This window comes from Bufo gargarizans, chromosome 4 (assembly GCF_014858855.1).
Source record: "Bufo gargarizans isolate SCDJY-AF-19 chromosome 4, ASM1485885v1, whole genome shotgun sequence".
Taxonomy (NCBI): domain Eukaryota; kingdom Metazoa; phylum Chordata; class Amphibia; order Anura; family Bufonidae; genus Bufo; species Bufo gargarizans.
This window is the reverse complement of record NC_058083.1, coordinates 247,604,814-247,631,511: the sequence shown is the minus strand read 5'-3', so window position 1 is coordinate 247,631,511 and position 26,698 is coordinate 247,604,814. Positions and strand designations below refer to the sequence as shown.

General features: G+C 43.6%; 1 protein-coding gene across 3 annotated transcripts in view; it reads left to right on the top strand.

The window, feature by feature from the left end:
• FILIP1 (filamin A interacting protein 1) overlaps positions 1-26,698 on the top strand; it is a 175,827-nt gene that overhangs the window by 45,122 nt on the left and 104,007 nt on the right. The gene's annotated exons all lie outside the window — the stretch shown is intronic.

Sequence of the window (26,698 nt, the reverse complement as noted above, 5' to 3'; positions counted from 1 at the left end):
CTTTGGTTTTACTTGTTTCTGATTATGACCACACCTCTTGTCTCAGGTGTAGCTTAATTGGTCATTCCAACTCCTCTATTTAGTCTGGTCTCGCCCATCATGCTATGCAGTTGATAGCTTCTTTCTGGTTGTGAAAGTGCTGGTGTTTAGTTCTCCTCTGAGTTCCTGCTTGTCCGCATACTTTGGCGTTAAGTGTCTTTTTCCTATTTCTTGTTTGTTGTATTCCCCTTTCTTTTGGTGTTAGGCCTGAGGGAGTCTACTGTTCCTTTAGCTGGGAAGGAACAGGTCATCTTTTGTCCTGACACTATTTCCAGGGCCCTTTAAGGTCATATAGGGCTCTAGGTTCCTATATATGAACATTCCTACCATCGAGGTCTGTTCATACTGATAGTAGTCAGGGCTTGGTTTAGGGATTCACTAGGTGGTGACCTCTCCCCTTTCCCTAGTTTCCAGGCCTAGTACCTCTTCCCTTCCCTCCTGTGTTCGGTGTACAGTTTACCTCCCACACCGCGTCGTGACAGCATGCACATGATACCCCTGGAGAAGAGTCTGAGACTCATCTCCAGCAAATTCTAATGGGGTCATTCATTATGCTGAAAGACACCTAAATTAGGTGTATTTCAGGCACGCTTCACCCCGCTCACTCCAGGTCTAAAATTGTGGGTGCGGAAGGGGACAAGCCGGCAGGCCCATCTCATTCACCACTGTCTATGCCTGTTTTAGGAGTACAAAATGGTCTAAATGTAAGAACTGCCGCTGGATGCAACAAAGTTATAGAGAGACCTGCGCCTCTTCACACCTTCGGCCGATCCACAGCCAGCAATATAAGTGTGTTAGTAAAGAGAGTCTGTCACCACAATTTGCCCTTATAGACCACTTACATATTACTGTAGCATAACTATAGATCAGTCAAATGGTACCTTTATCTTTTTGTTTGGATGTTCACCAGGGGCAAAAACTGAGTTTTATTCATATGTAAATGAGGGCTCGAAAGTGCCCAGGGGCAGCGTTCGGGCTGTAAGTGCCCAGGCCGCTCTGCCTTCTTCTCACATAACCCCTCCCTAGCCTGTTTTTAACATGTTTTTAAATATTTTTTCTTAATGTTATTTTCAATTTTTCATGTAAGTATAAATATTAACCCCTTAAGTACCGGGCCCATTTTAATTTTTGCATTTTTGTTTTTTTCTTCCCATGTTCCAATAGCCATACCTTTTTAAAATTTTCGATCATATAGCCATATGAGGGTTTACTTTATGCGGAATAAGTTATATTTTGAAATGCACCATTTAATTTACCATGTGTTTTTTGGGAGGGCTTAAATAAAAAAAACACACAGAATTACGGCAATGTTTATTGTGTTTTTATATTTCGGTGTTCAATATGTGTTAAAAATAACATGACATCCATATTCTGTGGCTCAATATGATTGCGGTTATACCTAACGTGTAGTTTTTTTGTTGTTTTACTACTTAAAAAAATAAAAACCTTTGAAATAAAAAAAATCTTGGTATTGCTATTTTCTGACAGCCATAATTGTTTTTTTTGCCGTCCACAGAGCTTTATGAGGGCTTGTTTTTTGTGGGACAAACTGTAGTTTTTATTTGTACCATTTTGGGTAGTTTTTAATCACTGTTATTCAATTTTTGGGGGGATAAGATGACAAAAAAATTGTGAATCACATGTTTTTATTTTAGGGGACTAGAACTTGGGATCATTTGATCCCTTGTCGCATTCACCCTAATAGAGATCTATAAGGGTGAATGGCATTCTGACGCACTTCATGCTTGGCAGTGCCTTGTGCACAGCTAAACAGGAATCTTACCATGACAGGCCTGGGAAGCTTCAGAAGCACTCAGGCTGTCATGGTAACCAAGGAAGGTAGAAGGAGCTGCATCCCTCTGCCTAACCTCAAAGATGCTGCAATCACTGTTGAATGCGATATCTCAGGGGTTTAATGACCAGTTTTGTTGTCATCCCCGATGTCAGTTATTGCAGATGGGTGCCTGCTGTATTATACAGCTGGCACCTGCCACATATGGAGCAGGCTCACCGCAACAGCCATACAAGCCCTCAGCCACTGTGACGTACGGTGGCTGAAGGGGTTAAAATAAACCCATAAAATCCTGCATTTTACGACAGTTACCTGCTTATCATTGCAGACAGGATAAACATAGAAACATAGAATGTGTTGGCAGATAAGAACCATTTGGCCCATCTAGTCTGCCCAATAAAAATGCCAGATATCATATATATATATATTGTGAACTGTTACGCCTTCCTGCGGGGTTGTTTTGGGCCGAAACAGGTACACTTACACCTTTGTAGCTTGTGCGTCACACTGTTGCTAGTTTATTTTGCAAGTTGCTCAAATTAACAAACAAAACCAAAAACAACGAGAAATCTAGATAGAAGTAGCTTCTTTATGGATAAGATGGCTAGGACGGAGGCAACACAAGATGTCGAGACCATTAACAATAAAATCATTTTTCCATTCACGAAGAGTTATAAGCGATTACAGAAAATTGTCAAAACCCACTGGCACCACATTTTATGTGACAAAAAGATAGGCCATCTGTTACCAACCACCCCGGCCTTAATATTCACCAAGGCACCTAATCTAGGTTTAAAAATAGCCCCCTCAATCAAAAGATCTGAAGTAATAAAAAAGGAGAATACAATTTTGGGCTCTTGGATGAACTTAAAGGGTTTCTTTAAGTGTGGGAAATGCATGGCCTGCAAGGTCAATCCCACACTCAGAAAAACCACTACTATCTCCTCAATGCAGAATAACTTCATATGGGAGATTAAAGAGTGTATTACTTGCAATACGTCGGGAGTTATCTACCTTGTCCAGTGCCCCTGTAGGAGACAGTATATAGGGAGAACTAAACGTCCCTTGAAGACCAGGCTAGCTGAACATATAGCGAATATTAGGAAGGGCTACGACAAGCATTGCCTGTCTAAACACTATAAAGATATACATAATAAAGATCCTTCCGGCCTGGTCTTCACGGCACTGGAGAAGGTAGACAGACATTGGAGGGGTGGAAACTATATCAAACAGATGTCTAGGTTGGAATCCAAACATATTTACCAGTTTGGATCTCTGTTGCCAGTGGGCTTGAACGCCGAATTGGAGATTTTTGTTTTTTTGTAGATTGGGTGCCCCCATTTCGACTCCTACGACTTAGTTTGGTCGTTTAACGACACTAAGTCGTGGACTCGACTGTGGGCACTCAATCTCATTCACCACATCAAGTTGATGAAGCCAGTCTGAACCAGAGTATGGAAACTGACGTGTAACTGTCCTGAATGTGCATTTTTCAATTTTTTAATTTTTATATGTTATATTTTTTATATTTCACACATTTTATATATTTTGTTATATCGAGATTTTGAGATTATGATGGTCTAATCTCTCTCTCAGCCTATTTTATCATTTTATATATCTGTACTGAAATAAATGTATGTATTACATAGTACCAAGATACCAATGGAACAGATATTTAGATTTTTATACACAAGAGTTATGTTCTACTGGTAATTCATATTTTATACAGTTTTATTGCATATTTTTTATATATAAGTATAGATACCTAGATGCTACATATGCCATCTATTATGGTTCAATCAATTCAAATAGGATAACTTATAGTGCAGGTTGCTAGTTAAATGATATTATCCAATATCCATTTGGATACTAACCTTTTTTTCTGTAATATAAATGTAAACTACATATATGACCTATGCAGAATACATAGATTGTCATAAGGAATTCATTTTACATCAAAACGCATGTCCTTTAAAAAAACCGCACCAATACCGCTAAAAAAACGTATGTATATTCCATGTATTTGAAAGTCAATCCGGTGATCCAGGTTTTTTGGGAGCTAATTGGAAGTATAAAAGGCGGAGTAAAACAGGTGTAGCTGGACCACTGACGAAGGGAAGGAGTTCCTGAAACGCGTCTGGGCCGTACACCTGTATTAGAAGCATCTCCGCAATAGACGCATGGCCATGCAAACAACTCAACTAGCGGAAGAAGCAAGACTCCTGAGACGCTAAGTACAGAACTTCGAATCACCGCTGTACAGTCCAGGGTCACACCACGTCCGAAATCCCGCGAGACTTGGGAACAGCTGATCACAGATCACAGACACCACGAGCGAGACGCTGGAACAGCCGCTTGCAGCCCATCCACCGCACACGTCCGACGGGACGTCCTCGAAATCAGAGGAAGGTAGGAACACTATCAGTCCAAACCTCACACGGTGAGGCGTACCAACGGAAGGTGCATGTTTATAAGATCATTGGCATCTAAGGATATCAAGCCCTGTTTATATGTGGTGGCGGACATTATTGAATCCTTTTGCACTACTGTGGGGCCGCTATCGGAGCAGCACTTAAGAGCCAGCTAATTCCATTGACTATTGCTATATGCGCATGGGATACTGTAGTATAGCGGTATAACTTATTTGCTACATTATCAGCCTTGAACAGAAGAGATTGTCATTATTCAACTAATTTCTAAGTGGCATCTTTATTGTATTTATTACACTTTAGTTTATATGGTCCATTTGTATGTCATATTGTTATATGGTGATTCAATAAATAATTTTATGCAACACTAACTGATTCCAGGTGTTGAGTGCTCGCCCTTACTTTTAATTTCTGTTACATTTATTACTAGAGGAGGGGTGATCCTCTAAATTGGGCTAGCAGCACCATCCAGAACCCTGCCTGAGGTGAGCCACCAATTTTGAAATCCAAAACCAAAAACAACAATAGCCGTCTGGCTCCTGCCTATCTCACTCGGCAGCCCTAGCTAAACTCATAACACAAAACACAAAGAGCATTTTCAAGGGGAAAACAGAGCAACTTACAGTTCAGTAGTTAGGTGGAGAAGCCAACCGCTCTCTGAGCTCCTGGGCTTGCAGCTTCTCAAACAGACTGCCAGAGAGAGAGCTCCTGGGTCAGGGCTGCTGACTTAATTAGTACCGTATTTTTCGCCGTATAAGACGCACCGGCGTATAAGACGCACCTAGGTTTTTGGGGAGGAAAATAAGAAAAAAAATATTTTGAACTAATTGTGGTCTGTGGGTGATGCACTGTTATGGGGATCTGTGGATGACGCACTGTTATGGGGGATCTGTGGGTGACACTTATAGGGGATCCTCTCTGGATGGCGCTGTTATGAGGATCTGTGTATGACAGTTATGGGGGGGATCTGTGGATGACACATATATAGCATCTTATGCTATGTGTCATCCACAGATCCCCTCCATAAGTGTGGGGGTCGCATTTGCTTTTATAATGGGGGTGGGGGTCGCATCTGCATTTATAATGACAGCGGGGCCCGTGCAGTGACTGTATTCTACTACACGGGCCCCGCTTACTGTACAATCATATCCCTAATACCGTAGTTAATTGTTGTGTGCACTGCATGTAAAAGCATAATGAGCGATGATGAGCGCTATTACTTACAATTAGAAGCGCTTGCCGTTCGGAGCAGGGAGGAGGGAGGAGGCAGGAGGCAGGCCGGGAGGACGGGCGCTGGCAGTGTGAGTCATCCGTCATGCGCCCACGCCGCCTGCTTCATTCATGAAGCAGGCGGCGCAGGCGCGTGACGTATGACTCACACTGCCAGCGCCCGTCCTCCCGGCCTGCCTCCTGCCTCCTCCCTCCTCCCTGCTCCGAACGCTGCTCCGAACGGCAAGCGCTTCTAATTGTAAGTAATAGCGCTCATCATCGCTCATTATGCTTTTACATGCAGTGCACACAACAATTAACTACGGTATTAGGGATATGATTGTACAGTAAGCGGGGCCCGTGTAGTAGAATACAGTCACTGCACGGGCCCCGCTGTCATTATAAATGCAGATGCCGCCCCCAGCCCCTCCTCCCTCACAGCTGATATACCCGCCGCACGGCATCGCGGCGGGTGTATCATTGAAAACTAAGCAAAATCGGCTACATTCGCCGTATAAGACGCACTGCTATTTCCCCCCCACTTTTGGGGGGGAAAAAGTGCGTCTTATACGGCGAAAAATACGGTACATCTGTGTGAGCAATCCCCCAGGCAGCTAAAACCCGGACTGGCTCCGGGTGGTCAGGGAACCCACCCAACTCTTCCCTGACCGGCTCCAGGACCCTAAAGTGGTTTTCTTTTTCCCAGAAAGCTTCTGGATACAAGGAAAACCAAACCTTCCTGGAGCCTTTTAACACATGAAGTGCTGGAAACTTGGTGCAATGTACACACCATCCAGCACTTTCTCTGCAAAACATTGTGACACCCTGTCACATACCCCCTGCCTCTGTTCGAACCCGTGGGTACGGACACTTTCCGAGAACATACAATGAGTTCGGGAGAGAGCGTCAGCATTGGCCTGCAGCTTTCCTGCTCTGTGCTCCACTGAGAAATTATAGTCCTGTAGTGACAGGAACCAGCGGGTCACCCTTGCATTATGGTCTTTGGCCCGTGACATCCAGGTAAGAGGGGAGTGATCTGTCACAACTGAAATTGACGGCCGAGCAGATAGTATCGCAGAGTCTCTAAAGCCCACTTGATGGCCAAACACTCGCGCTCCACAATACTATAGTTTTTCTCAGCTGGGGTTAGCTTCCTACTCAAATATATCACTGGGTGTTCTTCTCCATGCACCAACTGTGACAACACGGCCCCTAGGCCCACATTGGAAGCATCTGTTTGAACAACAAACTTTTTTTTGAAATCAGGAGTGATCAAAACTGGCCTACTGCATAACACCTCCTTGAGTTTACAGAACGCAACCTCAGCATCTTTGTTCCAAGAAATTCCCCCTGAGCTTTTGCCCTTGATTAGGTCCGTAAGCGGAGCAGCTATGGTGGCAAAATCTGGAATAAACCTTTGGTAATACCCTACCATGCCCAGAAACGTCCTCACCTGTTTTTTTGTGCAAGGTTGAGGCCACTCCTTAATTGCCTGTACCTTTTGAGCCTGAGGCTTGATGAGGCCTTTACCAATAATGTACCCTAGGTATCGTGCCTCTTCAAGGCCCAGGGCACATTTCTTGGGATTGGCCGTCAGACCAGCCTGCCGAATTGAGTTTACCACCGCTTGGACCTTGGGAAGATGACTTTCCCAATCCGAGCTGAATATCACCACGTCGTCAAGGTAGGCCGACGCGAAGTGCCGGTGTGGCCTAAGGACTTCATCCATCAACCTCTGAAAGGTGGCAGGGGCCCCATGAAGCCCAAACGGCATTCTCACATACTGGAATAGGCCCTGAGGAGTAGAAAATGCTGTCTTTTCCCTAGCCGTTGAAGTAAGTGGAATCTGCCAATAACCTCTGGTTAGATCCAGGGTGGTAATGTACCTGGCTGGACCTAACCTTTCTATCAACTCATCCACCCGTGGCATGGGATAAGCGTCAAACTTTGAGATATCGTTTAATTTGCGAAAGTCGTTGCAAAACCGCCAGGACCCATCCGGTTTTGGTACCAACACCACAGGGCTAGACCAATCACTATGGGACGGCTCAATAACACCTAGCTCCAACATTCTCTGGATCTCACCGGCTACTGTCTGTCTGCGAGCTTCAGGAATGCGATATGGCTTCAAGCGAACCCGAGCTTGTGGATCTGTAACAATATCATGCTTAATTACATGAGTGCAACCTGGCCACTCTGAAAACACATCAGCATTCCAAAGGAGGAATTCCTTTACCTCTTGGGCTTGTGCCCTTGACAAAGTCTCCGAGACCTTCACCTCAGTAACTTCCCTCTGAAGTGTAGGGCTGAGAGGCTCAGCCACCATAGAAACTAACGGTTCCTTCCAGGCCTTTATTAAATTGACATGATAAATTTTTTTCCGTTTGTCAGGTTGGTGGACTTTATAATTCACCTCCCCTATCTTCTCTACAACCTCATAGGGCCCTTGCCATTTTGCTAGGAATTTTCTTTCGACGGTGGGAACCAGGACCCGGTCACCCGGCTGAAAAACCCTGAGTCTGGCTCCCCGATTGTATATGCGACTTTGGGCCTCTTGAGCCTGCCTCATATGTTCTTGTACTATGGGCATTACAGCTGTGATGCGATCCTGCATCTGTAGAACATGTTCCACCACGGAGCGGTGGGGAGAGGGCTCCTCTTCCCACGACTCCTTTGCAATATCCAAAAGCCCCCGGGGTTGTCGCCCATACAAAAGCTCAAACGGGGAAAACCCAGTAGACGACTGAGGCACCTCACGAACAGCAAACATCAAGTAGGGGAGCAGGCAATCCCAATCTCTCCCGTCTGCCTCAACAACCCTTTTTAACATTCTCTTGAGGGTTTTGTTGAAGCGCTCAACCAACCCATCAGTTTGAGGGTGAATGACAGATGTCCTTAACTGTTTTATACCCAGCAGATTAGACACAAACCTTTCATTACGTTTGACATAAAAGGCGTTCCTTGATCCGTCAGGATCTCTTTTGGAATGCCTGTTCTAGCAAACATATGAAACAGCTCCCGGGCAATTGTTTTAGCTGACGTGTTCCGCAGAGGAACCGCCTCGGGATACCTAGTGGCATAGTCTAACACCACAAGAATGTATTGATGTCCCTTTGCAGATTTTACCAGGGGCCCCACCAAATCCATTGCAATCCGGTGAAAAGGTACCTCAATGATGGGTAACGGTACCAAGGGTCCCCGGTAATGAGGCGCAGGGGACGTCAACTGACATTCTGGGCAAGACGAACAGAATCGTTTGATTTCTGCAAATATGCCAGGCCAAAAAAACCTCTGGAGTACCCGTTGCTGCGTTTTCTCGGCTGCCAGGTGTCCTCCCATGGGGTTTTTATGAGCCAGGTCAAGTACCACTTTCCTATGCGATTTGGGAACAACTAGTTGCTCTACGACTTCACCCCTTATATTATCAACACGATAGAGAAGATCATGGTTGACAGCAAAGTGAGGGTACACCTTCTCCAAGCCTGTACTGTGGGCAACCTCATTAACCACAGCCACATTTTCCCAAGCATGAGCTAACGTTGGGTCCCTCAGTTGGGATGTGCCAAAGTTATCTTGAGAGCAGTTTATTTCTGGCATAGGTAACTCTTCCACAGACTCTTGTGGTCTCTCGGATTCCCCCACTAGCACAGAGAAGGGAAACTGGTCAGGCTCAACTGGGGTCAGTCCACCGGCCGGTGCTTCAGAACCGGAATCCCCAAAGTTAGGCAGGCTAGCCAGAGTTTCATCTCTCACACTTAGGGAAACTTGAGGTGGAAAGTCGACCGCCCACAGGTCCCAGAACAAAGGAAAGTCCCGCCCTAGTATGACACTATGCATCAGGGATTTAGACACTCCAACCTCATGGGATGTCACACCAAACTGAGTCTCAATGGGGACCACCGCTGTACCATAACTTTTTGCATCACCATGTATGCACACAACACCCATGCACTGGTTTTTCAGCTGGTCTGGAGCTACCAGGTCTGAGTGTACAAGCGTAACGAGGCTCCCAGAATCCAGCAAGGCCTGGACAATCCTTCCATCCACTTTGACTTGTGCCATGTGAGCAAGCGCAGATGTCAGACACGCTAGATGAGCAAAGAAGGAAAGGCGCCGAGCGGCTCCACACTCCATAGGTACTGGGACATCAGGACATTTAGCAGCCACATGCCCTCGGGCTTTGCACCTCCAGCACTGGACACCGGAGCCTGGTAGGGTCTCTTTCAGCAGCCTAGTATCCATGTTGGTCTTCACCCACGTTTTCAAACCAGGATCAGCATTTAAGGTTGAGGCGCCTCTCCCCGCCACTGCGGGCAGACGCCGCTTTACAGGCAAGTTCTCGGGGTCAGACCCCCCTGCCAAAAAACCCTCTGCTGCGAGGTAGCGTTCAACCATCTCAACTAACTCATTGGCAGACTTTGGATCAGCGTGACTGACCCATTTTCTTAATTCATACGGCAGCGCTGTCAGGAAGCGATCCATTGTGACCCTTTCGACAATCTGGGGTGCCGTGAGTATCTCAGGTTGCAACCACTTTCGTACCAGATAAATTAGGTCATGCATCTGTGACCTGGGAGATTTATTAGGTTGGTAATTCCAGCGGTGCACGCGTTGGGCCCGCACAGCAGGAGTGACACCCAAACGGCGGAGAATTTCAAGCTTTAGCTTCTCGTAGTCCTGGGCATCCTCGGCAGACAAATCAAAATACGCTTTCTGAGAGTCACCAGTTAGAAATGGAGCAACCAACCCCGCCCACTGAGGCTTAGGCCACGCCTCCCGATCTGCGGTACGTTCAAAAGTATTCAGAAACGTTTCCACGTCATCGTGTGGGGTCATTTTCTGAAGAAAATGGCTTGCTTTGATCAACCCACTATTGCTAGGTCGATCCGGATGCGTATTCGCCAGCTGCTGCAGAACCTCTGTAAGAGTTTCTCTGTCTTTCCGAGCCTCAGCTAGTGCAGTCACCTGAGAACTCAACAGACGTACAATTTCCTGCTGCGCCTCCTGCTGGGCAGCCAAAGCCTTTTCATGTCTGGTATTAGTCTCTCGCTGGACTGCAATTGCGTCTTGCTGGGTTGCACAGGCTTGTGCCAACCTCAACACCAGGTCTTCCATCGTACTGGATGATAAGATGAAATGCAATTCAAGTTGCTAGATGGGTGGTATCTGGCAGGGATCCGTGTGCCCGCATCCTCCACCAATTTGTGAACTGTTACGCCTTCCTGCGGGGTTGTTTTGGGCCGAAACAGGTACACTTACACCTTTGTAGCTTGTGCGTCACACTGTTGCTAGTTTATTTTGCAAGTTGCTCAAATTAACAAACAAAACCAAAAACAACAATAGCCGTCTGGCTCCTGCCTATCTCACTCGGCAGCCCTAGCTAAACTCATAACACAAAACACAAAGAGCATTTTCAAGGGGAAAACAGAGCAACTTACAGTTCAGTAGTTAGGTGGAGAAGCCAACCGCTCTCTGAGCTCCTGGGCTTGCAGCTTCTCAAACAGACTGCCAGAGAGAGAGCTCCTGGGTCAGGGCTGCTGACTTAATTAGTACATCTGTGTGAGCAGTCCCCCAGGCAGGTAAAACCCGGACTGGCTCTGGGTGGTCAGGGAACCCACCCAACTCTTCCCTGACCGGCTCCAGGACCCTAAAGTGGTTTTCTTTTTCCCAGAAAGCTTCTGGATACAAGGAAAACCAAACCTTCCTGGAGTCTTTTAACACATGAAGTGCTGGAAACTTGGTGCAATGTACACACCATCCAGCACTTTCTCTGCAAAACATTGTGACACCCTGTCACAATATATATATATATATATATATATATACACTCACCTAAAGAATTATTAGGAACACCATACTAATACGGTGTTGGACCCCCTTTTGCCTTCAGAACTGCCTTAATTCTACGTGGCATTTATTCAACAAGGTGCTGATAGCATTCTTTAGAAATGTTGGCCCATATTGATAGGATAGCATCTTGCAGTTGATGGAGATTTGAGGGATGCACATCCAGGGCACGAAGCTCCCGTTCCACCACATCCCAAAGATGCTCTATTGGGTTGAGATCTGGTGACTGTGGGGCCATTTTAGTACAGTGAACTCATTGTCATGTTCAAGAAACCAATTTGAAATGATTCGAGCTTTGTGACATGGTGCATTATCCTGCTGGAAGTAGCCATCAGAGGATGGGTACATGGTGGTCATGAAGGGATGGACATGGTCAGAAACAATGCTCAGGTAGCCCGTGGCATTTAAACGATGGCCAATTGGCACTAAGGGGCCTAAAGTGTGCCCAGAAAACATCCCCCACACCATTACACCACCACCACCAGCCTGCACAGTGGTAACAAGGCATGATGGATACATGTTCTCATTCTGTTTACGCCAAATTCGGACTCTACCATTTGAATGTCTCAACAGATATCGAGACTCATCAGACCAGGCAACATTTTTCCAGTCTTCAGCAGTCCAATTTTGGTGAGCTCGTGCAAATTGTAGCCTCTTTTTCCTATTTGTAGTGGAGATGAGTGGTACCCGGTGGGGTCTTCTGCTGTTGTAGCCCATCCGCCTCAAGGTTGTGCGTGTTGTGGCTTCACAAATGCTTTGCTGCATACCTCGGTTGTAACGAGTGGTTATTTCAGTCAACGTTGCTCTTCTATCAGCTTGAATCAGTCGGCCCATTCTCCTCTGACCTCCAGCATCAACAAGGCATTTTCGCCCACAGGACTGCCGCATACTGGATGTTTTTCCCTTTTCACACCATTCTTTGTAAACCCTAGAAATGGTTGTGCTTGAAAATCCCAGTAACTGAGCAGATTGTGAAATACTCGGACCGGCCCGTCTGGCACCAACAACCATGCCACGCTCAAAATTGCTTAAATCACCTTTCTTTCCCATTCTGACATTCAGTTTGGAGTTCAGGAGATTGTCTTGACCAGGACCACAACCCTACATGCATTGAAGCAACTGCCATGTGATTGGTTGACTAGATAATCGCATTAATGAGAAATAGAACAGGTGTTCCTAATAATTCTTTAGGTGAGTGTATATATATATATATATATATATATATATATGCACACATTCACAGTAGATGATTGTCAAAGCTTATTTACTACCTTCTAAACTCACACTGGTGTAAAGTTGAACTGGCTTAGTTGCCCTTAGCAACCAATCAGATTCCACCTTTCATTTTCCAAAAGAGCTCTGAACAATGAAAGGAAACTGATTGGTCGCTATGGGCAACTAAGCCGGTTCTACTTTACACCAGTTTGATAAATAACCCCCGGTGAGTCCCTTCCTATGCATTGTGTGTATGGCCCATGTCCTGCTGTAAAGCAATTCTCTAAATTGTGTTAACAACAGCTCTGACAAGATGGCAGCCTCCATAATCATGTTTATGAAAAAGAATAAAAAATCTACAATCAGAAAATAAAAACTGATTAGAAAAAAGGATATGTGTTGGTATGTGGTTTTAACTGGCAGAAAAAAAAATTGACAACACATTCCCTTTAAAAAACAACTTTGAGAGCACACTTTGCATATATTGCAGAATATCTGGCGGTACAGGGAATATTTCATATTTGCCTTGCAAAGGGAGCATTGTAAATATAAACTGTCCGGCTGACGTTTTAGCTATCTGTACTTGTTATGGTACATAGCATAAAATGATCTTGTATATAGTAAAACAACATCCGTTAATTATACACATGCGGAACATATAATACATTGGTTTGACTACACCAGACACTATATTGTATCTCAGAGGAAATTGTTCCATGAACAGTTCTTTGTTAGTTGTCCTTGAAAATAAGGGTCATTATTTCTTAATATTTGAGGTGAAAAGTGCATTTTGTTTGAGAAAGGCCTTACTTGCAGAGGGGCATGCGAGGGAAGGAGCACTCTTACTTGCACTGTTGTCACTGAGATTTTAAGAAAGTGCTAGTTAACCAGTTTCTCTTAGGAATTAATAATTAACTGAAAAAAAAACAAAAAAAAACTATTTAGTCTGTGTACTAATCACTGGCAAAAACATTTGGACCACTGCCTAGCAACAGGAACAGCAGGACGTAGAATACACAGGTTGCCCATCTCATGTTCTGGTCAGTTGTCTGCAGAAGTATTGTTAGAAGTTCCTTTAACAGAACAATAGAAAAGTCAACTATGTCGAGATCTCGGCCTAATCAATCCCCTCCATCAATCACTGAGCATACTTGCTCTCTGATAGTCATTTATGGGAGTCTTTTTTCCCCCAGAAGATAAGTGAGAAGATGAACACTTGCCCCTCTAATCACCCCTCTGCACCTAACTGGGCAATGCCACACCACACTCCAGACATTTACCAGCGTCTGGATCACAGCGTCAGATCAGTTGCACCAAAAAAAAACAATCAATAAACATTTACATTTTACTCTGTTCCTCCTGTCTATACTGGATCTTTAGCGTACAACATGTGGACTGCTTCTCCAGCAATATCCATGACTAAAATCCCCATTTCACCCACATATATTTGGCCAGTGTTTTTTTTTCTTGTTGTAAATGGTAAACCTAGTCTCATGCAATGCAGACTTTGAATCTGCATGGAAAAAAATTTGAGCAAGTAGGAACGGTAATGTGGATTTTCATTGAAGACAACAGGGTGTGGATTTCACAAGGATCTTACTGTGCAATGCAAACCATAATTTGCATAAAATTTCCATGTGAACATGCCCGAATAATGATTTCTTTAAGGAAAACATCTTCAACTTTAGATTTTCTTTAGACTTTCCAATTGACTACACTTAAAATAGTGTATTACAAGGTTAATGGGGGTTTACAGGGGCATATTTGAATTTAAAGGAGTGTAATGGGTTAAAAAAAGAGGGATTACTAACGTCAGCGATCCCACCACTGACATGTCAGTGCTGGTCTGGTCCTTCCTGCTCTCAGCTTCCTGCTCTGAGACTTCACACAAAGTAAATTACTTCAACTGCTTGCTCAGCCAATCACTGGCTATTGGAGCGGGCTGCCATCGCTAGAAGTTTATGGACAGGGAAAGCATAGACATGCAGAAACACTGCTGGTTCTAGTACATGTATATAGTACTGTCTCACCCCAGTGCTGGATTAGGTCTTCCATTCCTACTGTTACTTCTGAGGGTGTGAGAGACAGAGAGACATGGGAGCAGGAGATCCTCTTCTATGTGTGTGCTGTGTATGGGAGATATCATAGCAGCTAGTCTCCACCCACTAACTCAGGCAATCCTGACAATTAGAGACAGAGCCTACAGAGGGGAAAACTAGCGATAAATGCAGGATACAATGATATAATTGTTATTCATCTTGTACAGCGTATTCAGAAAAGTCATCTGAATCAATAGGTACAATCTGAAGTACCACTGATATTCACTAGGCCAGTTTGCTACAAAACCAAACTCCAGTTTTAACATAATATCATACACAGAATATTTCCAAATTCTGAAATAATTATTTACCTTAGTTTTTTGTGTTTCATATTATTATAGCAAGATTGAACTGTCACTCCCGGGTTTGATGACAATTTCATCTACAATACAATATGGCAACTGTCCAGCCACAGTAGCATAACTTGAAACTCCTGTGCCACAAGTAAAACTCTTCATGCCATGTGCTATTGTCACGAGGGTGTCAAGAGCCACGCCTGACTCCGTTGTACCCGGGGTCAGGAGGTCGCAGCGGTTGGCTGCACGCTCTATGTCAGATAGGGAAGTTTCCTTATTGTAGCTTTCTGGGTTTGCTTTACAAACCCTTTTGGCTCACTCAGGGATCCGTAGCTCCTTCTCTCAGCTGTTCCTTGTCCAGCACTCCCAATCCTCCTTATATTCCCCTCTCACACTTCTCTGGTTGCCAGATATAGAGCTTCCTGCCTGGACATCTATTCTGACCCACTGGAGCTGTGTTGCTGCGTTCTCTGAGTGTTGCCTTAGAACGCTACCCTCCGGATCCCTGTTGGACCTTTGTGGACAATTGTTGCCGTCCACCTGGGTGTTTGTGTTTGTCTGTGTTTGTCTGTCCTCTCCCTGGTGTTTCCCTCTTAGTGCAGTGGTGAGGACTAGCGATCCCACCGGCCCGTTCATTATCTAGGGCTCATTTCAGGGAAAGCCAGGGTTTAGGCACGTGATCGCCGCACGGGTGAGGAACCCGTCTAGGGACGTCAGGGCAGGCAGGTGCCAGCTGCAAGGTGAGTTAGGGGTCACCACCTTTCCCTCTCCCTTGGGCAGGGCTTTCCCTGTTTTCCTCCCTGTGCGTGTTGCCGGTCATTACAGCTATTTTTTTATGATAATGCTGTCTTCCCCTGTGCCACTGAGACCTTTGGGCCCCCTTAGGCACCAGATCCAAGTTTGACTTATGGCAATGTACCCCATATAGCTGTGTCCCTGTACCCAGTGGTGCTAAAAGGGAGCTGCTTTGTGCTCTGGAAACAGTAACCAAAATTCTAAATACAACTGAGGTTTTCTGACTATTAATTTTCACTAAAATGAATCCTTAGAAAGTTTGATGGGTCAAAATAAGTACAAAACTTGAGATTTCTATATATAAAAAGACTCTCCCACCCCTCAGTGATACATCTGTTGTGTAATGAGAGTTTAATATTAGCCCATAGCGAAGGCATTTCCTCTTCCCAGATGACTGAGGTGTAATCTAACCTGCATAAAATGTGATTGGGGTTAGATGACTGCCAGGATAATCTGCTGCAGCTGACACATAGATCACAGCACTGCCCGGATTATACATACTCCAGCTAATAAAGTACGTTAGATGTATCTGTGTACGCTTGGGTCAAGAATTCAAAGTATCCACCATGTTCTTACAGTTTCATCTGTTAATCACATTTGTCAAGACATGGAGATGTTGTCACAGACCCACCCATTATCCATTTGTTATGTGATTAACCCTCCTCACTACCACACTAGGACCTCATGCACGCAGGCAGACTTAGTATCTGTATCACACTGATCCCCAATATGGTGTTACGGCATTTCAATGAGGCTATGTATTCTTCTTAAAATAAATCGCAGCATGCTTCATTAGATGCCATAGATTGGATACAGCTCTCCAATAGACGTTCAGTTTTTAGGACTTCTAGAGGAAAACTTTTTCTATAAGGGCTCGCTTACACGAAGGTGTGCTGCCCGTTGCCGTATTGCGGATCCGCAATACATGAGCACCATTCTGTGTGCATTCCGCATCACGGATGCAGACCCATTCACTTCAATGGGTCTGAAAATCCGGAGATGCGGAGCGGAACGGAAGCACAGAACACTATGGAAGCACTACAGAGTGCTTTCTGGGGTTCCGTTCAGGGCCTCCAAACCGCAAAAAGATTAAACATGCTCTATCTTTCTGCGTAACGGAGGGGTCGCGGACCCATTCAAGTGAATGGGTCCACGATCCCCTTGCGGCTAGGCCACGGTCGGAGTCCATGCATTGTGGACCGCAATTTGCTGTGAACGAGCCCTATAACAGAATGTCACACTCAACAGCTTACACATCACATTATGAGGCAAATGGCAAGTGCATGCGGGCTAAGTTTGGTCTCCGTCACGGCACCAACTTTTGACCTTTACTCTTGTAGTCGTTTAACAGCTGTATCTTGGTTAGGGTAACTTTTTTATTTAGACATACGTTGTGCTTCTGTAGGTGGAGTTGTTACCGTGAACCTCTTGAAGCTTACAGACTGGATTTTGCAGGGTATCATGTTCACCTCTTGGTTAAAATTCAACTGTTTTTCCAATTATTAACTTTAATGTCATTAAACACATAATGGTGTAAAGAATCTGGGACTGATCTCAAGAAATTACTGACCATGGAAGTAAGGACCGGGGCCTACTTGTTTATGGCATCACCCCCACTCCTTTGGAGGCAATTTTTTTTTATGATTGCATTTTACTCATTTTGGGCTAAAATCATATTTTCAATTGGCCTTTATTAACAGATTGAGCTGTTCTGTCACAGAGGGTTAACAGTTTTTTTTAGCCCTGTGACTAATAACCCTTATCACTAAACTACTAAGAGGTCATAAACACTTATTTAAGTTAGATAAGAGCTGAGCTATAATGAGTGTTTATAATGTCAGAGAGCAGAGATAAGGAGCTCGTCTGCTCCGGGTCTGACGGAAAAGACAGAAAATCCACAGGGTGCTACTACAGCATCTCAGCTATGTACAGAAAAAAGGATTCCATATTTTTAATAAAGACCAATTGAAAAATTGATTTTTAGGTTACGACCACCCTGCAATCCAGCAGTATGGCTGTGCTTGCACACTATAAAAATAGCCAGTCTATGTGCACTCCCACTGTCCCAGTCACCAGAGAGTCCGGCACTTTTTCCTATAGTAGTGTGCAAGCACGGGCACCACTAATGGATTGCTGGGTGGTCATATCCATGGAAACGAGAAGTGTATAATTTGATGGAAAATTTTATCAAGCCACCAAACAAAGCGATATGGATAATCACAATATATTAGTAAGTGCCTTGTATTAACTTTCTGTACATAATAAAATGTCACTTGCTGAAGTGAGACAACCCCTATAAGCACTGAGCTACTATTGGTAGAAGAATAAATGATACAATAGAAGAAGACCATGGACAATCACCCTGAAACAGCTGTCTACAGATGAGGTGCTGGCTTATTTAAAGGATATGGACACCTTTTGTTAAAAAAATATATATTTTTACACTAATTTATTTTGTGGTTCTATTTATCTATCTTTTTTTGTTTTTGTTCTATAGCCTGCTGTGCTTCTTATGCACAGCAAGCTGCTCTCACTGAGTTTACAGAGAATCCATTATCTGAGGGATTTTCTGTAACTCTTCCTGTGTGCACAAAGGAGCATGCACTGTCTCCCTCCTCCAGGTGGGCGCAGTGTATGGCAGCGGCAAGTGGGCGCTGTGTATGGCAGTGTCAGGTGGGCGCTGTGTATGGCAGCGTCAGGTGGGCGCAGTGTATGGCAGCGTCAGGTGGGCGCAGTGTATGGCAGCGTCAGGTGGGCGCAGTGTATGGCAGCGTCAGGTGGGTGCTGTGTATGGCAGTGTCAGGTGGGCGTGTGTATGGCAGCATCAGGTGGGTGCTGTGTGTGGCAGCAGTGGTCTTATGTTTAGTGTATGATGTTGGATAAATGTAAAATTGTCTACATTTATTTCTGCATTGGAGACTAGCAATGGTTTCCCTGCAGAAATAATGTTATGTGGGTCTATGCATTATATATGTGAATTACCGCAAAATGTGTACTACTCCTCAGCTAAAATAACTCATTAAAATTGTTAAGAGGAGTATTTTTACTCTTCTGGAAAAAATGTAGTGTGACCTCTGCTGTCAGCTGTAACATACAGCTGACAGTCTTCTTCAAACTGCAGACATAACCCCTTCCATGCTGTGGTCCTTAGGGACAGCTGTATGGAAGGGGCTAACCATTAGGCCGCTGCAAGTCACGGTTTGCAGAGCGGCAGTGGGGCAGAGTGTTAGCTGTAACATACAGCTGACACTCTGCTTGAAACGGCCAACATCAGTGTCGGCACCGATGTCTGTCGGCCATTTAACCCCTTCCATGCCGCAGTCCTTAGGGACCGCTGCATGGAGAGGATAATCATTGGGCTGCTGTGGCAGTGGCCCGACGCTTGAAGGATAAACTGAGGGAGGGAGCTCCCTCCCCCATCGGGCTGCTACGCTGCTGTGGCAGCGTCCCAGTGGTTACCATGACAACTGGACGCCACAGGCATCCGGAATGCCATGGTATAGCTGAGCCTGATCAGGCTTACTGTGAATGACAATGCACTGCCGTGCACTATATAGTGTACTGCAGTGTATTCTAGAGGCATCAGACCCACTGGACCTTCAAGAACCAAGTGGGTCTGAGTCAAAAAAGTAAAAAAAGTAAAAAAAAAATCTAACTTCTTTCTATATCCGCACATATAATTGGTTACAAATGTAAATGTTTTGTATCGCCGCGTCCATAACAACCTGATCTATAAAAGGATCACATACTTTTACTGCACTGTGTAACGCCATAAAAAAAATAATATATATATATATATATATATATATATTTTTAAAAAAAACTATGATGGAATTGCAATTTTGCCCACCGTACTTCCCACAAAATGGTATAAAAAGTGATCAAAAGAGTCATATGCACTCCAAAATTTACTAATCAAACCGTCATCTCATCCTGTGAAAAATGAGCCTCTACCTAAGACAATCGCCCAAAAAATAAAAAAGATATGGCTTTCAGGAAATAGAGACACAAAAACATGATTATTTTATTTTTTTTAAATGCTCTTATTGAGTAAAACCAAAATATATTACAAAAAACAGACATATTAGATATTGCTGCATCCGTAACAACCTACTGTATAAAACTATCACATGCACTAACCCGCCTGGTGAACATCGTAAAACAAATAAAATAAAAACCGTGCCTAAAAAAACATTTTTTATCACTTTACAACATAAAAAGTGTAATACCAAGCAATCAAAAGTCATATGTGCCCCAAAATGGTACCAATCAAACTGTCATCTCATCCCACAAAAAATGAGCCCCTACATAAGACAATCGCCCAAAAAATAAATATGGCTTTCAGAAAATGGAGACACTAAAACATGATTTTCTTTGTTTCAAAAATATTTTTGTGTAAAATAAAATTTAAGAAATTCCCATATTAGGCATCACTGTGTCCGTAACAACCTGCTCTATAAAAATAGCATGTGATCCAATCCATTCAAGATTTCCTTGTCCTATGTTATGGATCTCTCTTTGCAGCTCTGTAATTTGGTTTTGAAAAGACTCATTCATTGCTCTTGCAATAAAATGTGCCAAAAAAGCAATTTTTTATTACTTTACAAAACAAAAAATGTAATACCAAGCGATCAGAAAGTCATATGTGGCCCAAAATAGACATATTAGGTATTGCTGTGTCAATACGACTTGATCTATAACAATATCACATTATCTACTCTGTCAGGAGAACATTGTAATAAAAAAAATAAAAAAACTGGGCCAGAACAGCCATTTTTTGGTTAACTTGCCTCACAAAAAGAGTAATATATATACACACAGTCTAGCAAAAGATTTATATACTGCAGGAATAACCCTAATATATAACAATGGCAACACATCAGGCCAAATATCAATATGGGGGTGCAGGCCAATGGATCCAGCAACAAATCCAGGACAATATACTGTAAGAATTAAAAAAAATGGCAGCAAAAAAAAGAAAAACACTTTATTCACGCCTGTGGTCACAACTAGGAATGAGCGAACTTTTATTTCAAGTTTGGCGTACAAGGTTCAGGATCGGGTTATGTAAGAATTCTGTTATGGATTCTGCTATCATGGGCCATAACTATGTTCGCATAATGGGTCCACATCTGTTCCACAATTTTGTTGAAGGGGACCCATTCATTTTCAATGGGGCTGCAAAATATGCGGACAGCACACCATGTCCTGTCCGCATCTGCACTTTCGTTCCGCGGCCCCGCAAAAAAAAAAATGCATGTCCTATTCTTGTCCGCAGCCACGGACAAGAATAGGCATTTCTATCCTAGTGCTGGCCATGTGCGGTCCACAAAATGCAGCACGCACATGGCCGATGGCCGTGTTTTGCGGATACACAATTTGCGGACCGCAAAACAGTTGCGGACGTGTGAATGCACCCTTATGGTCCGTGGTAGTGGAATCCATAACGGAATTCTTAGATAGCCTGAACCTTGTACGCCAAACTTGAAAACAAAAGTTCACTCAACACTAGTCGCAACGTTTTAGCTCATAGCTTGAAAAGAGACTCTGTAAATGAGCTGAAAACATTGCGACCATAGGAGTAAATAAGGTGTTTGAGAGTGCTGTCATTTTTTTCTGATATGTCATTTATCAAACTGGTGTAAAGTAGAACTGGCTTAGTGGCCCATAGCAACCAATCAGATTCCACCTTTCATTTTTCACAGCTTTATTGGAAAATGAAAGGAGGAATCTGATTGGTTGCTATGGGCAACTAAACCAGTTCTACTTTACACCAGTTTTGATAAATCTCCCCCACTGTGTACTTCTATGTGTACATAGCATTGTGTGTCGTCACACTGTACTAATCTGTGTGGGAAAAGTGACGGCTCACTGTGCGGACTGCACACAATACTGTATTCAGAAGAGAGCGCATGTCGTGAGAGCTGTCAGTAATGAGATCTATATCCTGCTTATAACGCCATGGTTCTGACTGTACATTGCTGCAGAAATATCTATTGTGTCTACAAATAATGGACTTTCTACAGAATGGAAAGTGAGAAATAGGTCTGCTGATTACAGGCAGTCTGTATGTAAGTGGCTGCTAGTGTTGTGGAATCATATATCTATATATCTAGTATCAAATGTATACTTGCTTGTATTATATCTAACAGTTTGCTTAACAAACAAGATGGCCCCTGAAGTAGCAGCCAGCTCCCTTAATAATCCCTTACTAAACACTTTATGATATTGAAATTGCTGACATAGTGCTGACATTGCTAAAGTATGGAGTGATAATGTGATACCTTGTCATGGGACTTAGTAATGTGACAATTAGATCATCAAATTAGCCGAGTCATAAAGTTCCTCTTTTTTGCTATAAAATATCATGTAATCTCAATAAACGCAGCATCTTGCATTGACTGACTTCTCTGTGACAGTCTGTGTGTGATCTCTTTCAAGGCGTACGTATGCCAATTATTTTATATCATTCGGAGCAATACATCAACAATACATCACTGACTATTGGAGTCAGATCCAGAACCATATCACTAGCTGTGCAGCTATGAGCTATGTAACTGCATTATGGTCAGATATAGGGTTATTGATTTTTAGTGCACAAAGGTGTCCATAGCCTTTAAGGCCCGAGTCTTGTCTCAAGGCCTATTTAAAGGGTCGAACACTGACTGCTGCCTTACATCTGGTGGCATCAGAGGCAGAGCTTGTTAGGAGATCATTTGCATCCCTTCTTCCCAGAATTCCAGAGGAGCGTGTATGGCCTATAAGTCTCCTCATGCTGATTAAGGCGCTCTCTCCCCAAGGACAGGTAGTACCTCCCAAATCAATGGAGAGGATGAAACCCAGAGACTTTCCAGCATAAACCGCATGCATATGTTTTTACCACAGTTTTTTTGGCCTTTTTGGCCACAGATCCACAGCAAACTCTGCAGCAGACCTTTCCACTCTATTTTCCGTCGCGTGTGGCTGTACCATAAGGAAAGTTATTTATTATCTGAGAATCCAGCAATTACTCTCAATAGGAATGAAGCCACAATACATATTCTTCATGCAAATGAATTTGAAAGGCCTAAGAAGCAGCATACATGTGACACATATCTCTACATAATCCCAGACAAAGGCAGGATTGTGTGAAATGAAGTCAGTGTAGTAGGGTGGTTAACTGGTAACCTATTAAACTTCACCCAGCCCTTCAGATCAATGAGCTGATCATTATTCAGCATTGGTGAGGTCAGGGCTCTTTAATATGTATAATGGCTGTTTCTGCAAAACAAAAAGTCATTCTTCACTTCAGAACCATTCTTTTCTACAGAAAGCAGAGATTCCTACGTATATATGTTAATATGCTCTGACTTTATAATATAGCGTAGTACACTGTAGTGTCAGGACTCTTCCTACATGTCATTCATGGCTATATCAGTAGAAAGCCAACTTCATATGTGGCTCATAGTCAACATATCTGTAATAAAACCTTTATTTATAGACTCATCATCTAAAGACTTTGACCCCAGTGACCAAGCCGATTTTGGTGGTGTTGTTTTTCATAGATGACATCATTTTTATATTTTTTCATCAACATAACTGTATTTGGGGTTTGTTTTTTGTGGAAAGAGTTGTAATTTATAAGGGCATCTTGGGTGAAATGTACATGATCGGAGTTATCTCCGATGTGATGTTGCATATTGGTGGCAGCTGTATAACACAGTTGGCACTAATCACATACAGGTCAAGATGAGCTCCTAAGCCCACTCCATACAATTCCTGAGCTCCACAGTGCGCTAGTCAGTCAATAGCTAAACAGTCAATAGCTAGTCCTGAGCGCCAGTAGTCAATAGCTAAACTTCTTAAAAACTGTAGTCCAGTGGGGTAACTAGAAAAAAAAATGAAAATTTTGAACAGCACCCCACACCAAGAAACTCTTCCACCCGTGCAACCCCCACTCCTGTGTCTAGTCAAGATCGCTCTCTCAGATGAGATCCGACAGCAGCTCCGTCTGTTTCCTACAGTGTTACTGTATATAATGTAATTGTATAATACTGTCGAGAGGGCTCTGACAATAAATTCTTTTAGTCTTCATCCTGGGTAAGCCCCTTCTGAGTTCGGGCCCCAAAGCAGTTTGAGGTACCAGTCGGAACTAAAGCCGAGTTTGGTTCCAAGTCTTAAAGTAGTATGGCGATGTGAACAGTAAAAAGCAAGGGGAAGTCCCACATGGGGGCTATATGTCTCCCAGGTTCCTCAACTGGCTGAGGTGGGTGAAATCCAGAATGGCGCTGGCTTCAGTAAATATAGTTGCTGGTGCTATTTTCTTTACTTATTCAGGGCTTGATTTTATTTGGATTGTGATAGTAGGTTTAGTAGTGGAACATCCCAATCCACCCTCATTCCAGGGCAGGTTTTTCCCTAGCAGGAAGGAATCCCTAGGTGAAGCCTGCTCTAATTAGGCTGGGATAAAACCCCTCCTAGAATGTCAGTCAGAGAGAAAGTGTGATCCTAGAGCAGAGACCTGTGGAGGATCTGAGTGGTCTCAGCCGCGTAGGCTGAGAGGCCACGAGGCTGTGTGATAGCCCGAAGTTTGGGGGACCCAGCGACGCCTGCTGGAGCGAGGGTTGCACGGCCAGAGTAGGTAGGACTACTGGGCCACACTCCCCCATAAAGGTACTGGACTTGTTACAGCCTGGAGGCTGCAGGACTGTTAGGCTGAGAAAGCTGCATGTGATTACTGTGTGTGAACGTTGCTTTAGGTGAGTCAGGGACATGATTCTGTTTAGGTAGAGCCCAGACAGGCAAGGTGTTTATTTTGGATTTGTTTGTTTGTTTTGCTGACGTGCCACAATAAAGCACAGTTTGGCCCCTAAATCCTGGTGTCCCGAAGAAGTATGTGGTTGCGACCCCCTGAAAGAAAGGTGATCCCTTACAGTGGTTTTTCACTTGAAAAATCACTTAGTGAAGTTATTCAACGAAGTCACACGCGACTCCATGACTTCGGCTCATTGAAGCCCATACATTTTAATACTGTACGGAGACCCATACAGTATTAATCCGAAGTTTTGAACAAAACGACTTCGCTCATCAATAATCATAATCGTACTGACCCACAGAATAAAATGATCATGTTACTTATACCACACAGTGAACACTGTAAAAATAAATCCAACAAACTAATGTTAAATTTTTTTAATTTTTTTTCCCCTTAAAAATAAAACAATAAAAGTAATATAATACACAACTATATTTATCTCAAAGTGGTTAAAAAAATTACAACTCGTCCCGCAAAATTCAAGGTCTCATACAGCTAAACTGAAGAAAAAATTAAAAAGTTATGACCACTGGAACACAGAGTAGGAAAAATCTTGTAGGTCCTTAAGGCTAAAATTAGTTATATCACTAAGACGTCATGCACACGACCGTGCCGTTTTTTTGCGGTCCGTAAACCGCGGATCCGCAAAAAACGGAAGCCGTCTGCGTGCCTTCCTCAATTTACGGAACGGGCGGCCTATTGTAGACATGCCTATTCTTGTCCGCAAAAACAGATAAGAATAGGATGTGCTATATTTTTTTAGCGCGGCCTCGAAACGGAGCAACGAATGCGGACAGCACAGTAAATGGGTCCGCATCCGCATCCAAAAACTGCAGCTCGGATGCGGACTATAACTTCGTGTGCATGAAGCCTAAGGGGTTAAAATGCACTTTAGTCACCCGAGTTGTGCGTCAACTATATTTAGAGTCTATATAGACTCTACAATAAAAAAGTGACATTTTCTTGAATTTCTTTTCCAATTTTAATATGATGGGGGTTAAAAGAAAAAAAAAGCCATATCTCCATCCTGAGAATTTCTGTTTTTGTACAGATGAGTATACCAATGTTGATACTGATGGATTGCCTCCTTGGAAGCCACAAGACAGCGGCACCAGGCAGGCCGACGCGGATAAATAATTTTTGTTTTCTAATTTTATTAATGTAATGGGACATGGGATGCCACAATCAGTAATAGAGTCTATCTTCAATATTATGATGTTGCGGTCTCATCGCCTGCCACCCTTGACACGGGGATGGCGACGATGAATTCGATTGCCTCGATTTTGGGATGTAAAGCCTTTTTGAGGATAGTTTTTTCCAATATGGGACAGATTTATCCAGGACTAGGACGGGGATGCTTGGTCACGTCACAGTGATATCAGGATCCCATGATCCTAATAGGGTGCAGTGTCCTCAGCCGTGTAGCCCCTGGGCGGTGACTCTGTGAATCTCAGCCCTGATTGGTGAAGTGAGTGTACTACGATAAATTTGCATACTGTATAAGGGCTGTGAGTGAGGGTGAAGGTGGTGATCCACTATCTGCCCGGTTCGTAATTTCAGCCTGCATTCCACTACGGGGTTAACATTATGGAGTGAATAATGATGGAGTGAGTGGCGGTCATGTGCCGCGATCATGTGATCCTGAGAAGCGCATCCACCTCTTTGTGGGCTGATGTGTGCAGTACTCCTTTACTGCCGGGTCGCCATCTTGGTTGTGGCTTCGTATGCCCCTTAGGTGTAACATTAGTCTCGCGGGAAGACAAGCATTTGACGCCTGCGCAGTACGTTTTACATAACGCCGACCAGGTCCTGCCGTCTGTAATTGCCTATTTATTTTTAATCACGTAATCATGTACCCTTGTGGTTGGATTTACGTCAGTAAAGGTTTTTTCATAACATGGATCGCGCTAATTGTATTTTTATATGGAATATTAGCACTTTGCACTTTATATATCACTTTTATGGAATTCTGATATGGAATTAAGTACCTGTTTATGAAATTATTTTGGAATTATGCATTTTGATATCGATATGTAATTATTATATTTAATGATGTATTGCTATATAAGCACCTGATTTTGCACATTGTAACATGGCTTGACAAAGGCTCCCTAGAGAGAGCTGAAACGTTGCTGTCACATGGGCTAATAAATCACCCGCTTTTTTTCACTTATTTTGAGTGC